Source organism: Fibroporia radiculosa (genome assembly GCF_000313525.1).
Source record: "Fibroporia radiculosa TFFH 294 genomic supercontigs, scaffold1819, whole genome shotgun sequence".
In the NCBI taxonomy this organism is placed as follows: domain Eukaryota; kingdom Fungi; phylum Basidiomycota; class Agaricomycetes; order Polyporales; family Fibroporiaceae; genus Fibroporia; species Fibroporia radiculosa.
In genome coordinates this window covers 49,330-51,429 of record NW_012133320.1, presented here as the reverse complement: position 1 = coordinate 51,429, position 2,100 = coordinate 49,330, and positions in this window count along the sequence as shown.

The window sequence follows — 2,100 nt, the reverse complement described above, 5'->3', positions numbered from 1 at the left end:
GTCAGGGAAAGAGGGGGAAAGCAGTTGCGAGGACACTCTTTCTTGCACAAAGACAGGAAGAGTCGGTCCCTACGAGGTTTATATAGTACCCAGTGTCAGTGTAAGTCTTCTGTGTGATCACATTGCGCTCATCTATGTAACGTCGGTATCAGGAACAGCCCATGAGGATCCGAGTACTGAAGCAATTGCTCTATTGGACAGCCAAGCTCCAGATTTACTTCCCGAAGCGACACAAAACAGTGGTTTCCTCCTCGGGCGGGGTACGCAACGGCGGAAAATGGGAAGTAGGAGAACAAATGCATCCGTATCAACTGGACTGCGGTAGGAAGTGCAGCAGAAGAGGTTTGGTAGGATGACATCTGCGTCGGTCTAGAACTGGCAATTTGTATTAGATTGCGACAAATTGTGCATGCAGACCTGATGTAAATAAAATACGCACCGTTCATGACTTTCGGCTGCAGCCATTCGCTAAAATCAAAGCTTACGCCGCTGCGCTGGACTAACCACTCTGACAATCACATTTGCTTCCAAGTACTGGATCGCAATGAGGAGAATTTCAGAAGCCAGTGGGAATGTAGAAGACCATAGCGGCCAGGACACCGTAGAGGAACAGGGTATAGATGATTCAGGCCCACATCGGTCGGAACAACTCCTCTGCCATTGGCCTGACATACGTAGAGATTGTAGCTGTTACTGTACTAGTATGAAAGGTGCTAAGAGCGGCCAACTCGAGACAACTGAGCGGCTAAGCAATAGACGCGAAGACACGACGTGACGGCACGGGTCACCGTGTACATCCGAAGCTGATATGCCTGGAAAGTATCTAGCGACTCCCTTTCCTACATTCTACTCATGAATGTACTCTACGTTGTCATAGTTTTCTTCCCCCTAAGAAGTATCATCAACTGTGTTAGCAGCTTCATCCTGGTCAGCTAGTATTCAAATCAACAGGCTCCGTCAAGCTCCCGCTGATCTGCGGTTCAAATTGTGCGCTCACGTATTATGAGTGATACTCATAATTTACCATATCATTCTCATATTATCTCACGCTATGCCAGTTTAAAATCGTGGAGCCATTTGACCCCTCGTAGCTGCGCGGAAGGACACTACGTGCTCTCGTCAAACGGCGGCGCCGGCTCAAAGATGATTGTGCAGCTTTCGTCCGTCCTGAAACACGAGTGAGTGCTTAACGAATGACAGTGAGCAGTCTTGGCAATTAGGAACCATGCTCAAAGGCGCTCCGTGATATTCGACGGTGCGCGGGGTAGGTGTCGAGACATAGCGTTAAAGGTCCCTGCGGATCTCCTCGAAAGCTTTCTGGCGTGTCTTGCTCTGCCGTACAATCGGGGCGCGTGAGACAGAAACCGGTATGTTCTACATTTCTCGTCCAAGCTAGGGTACATAGACGTTATTTGAACTCGTCCTCTTCGGCTCGGGATATCCGTGGAACGCCATATGGCTCACGAGGATGACTCAGTAATATAAAGCCACAAAGAACATAACAACTTCTTGCGATACCGCGCATCCAGCTGTCACCACAACGCGGGAATAGGATGGATTTATCTCGGACTGCCCGACTGCCAAAACCCGCGATCACCGTTTCTATTTTGTGCCCGATATCCACGAATGACAATTTTTATTGTCTCCATCCTCGCTGTCGCCGTTTCATGATCGTGACGTGCTGGCATTTCCTCGACTCGCTGTCGTCCGTACATGGTTAAGGCAGTGTTAAGGCTCGATATAGCTGTGATGGCGTGGAGACTTTATTCACGCGGAGAACCGTTGGAGGTGATGGCGAATCGAAAACAAAGATACAATCAATGTCCGACTCGTTAATGGCTTGTCAATCAGGAAGACAAACCACAAGGAGGAGAAAATGCAAAATCAGGTTTACGTCATTGTATTAATTATAGAGCTTCAGCTCGACGTTCTTTACGAGGTGAGTATCGCACATTCTCGCAAAGTCTACTTCGGCGTTGAATCACAGATATCTTCAACTTGAAAACTTGATCAAGCTCGCGCAAACAAACAAATCGTTCAAGATTCACATTGATGAACCGCTCTGCCCAATGGATCTGGCAGGCAGCATAAGCCTCAGTA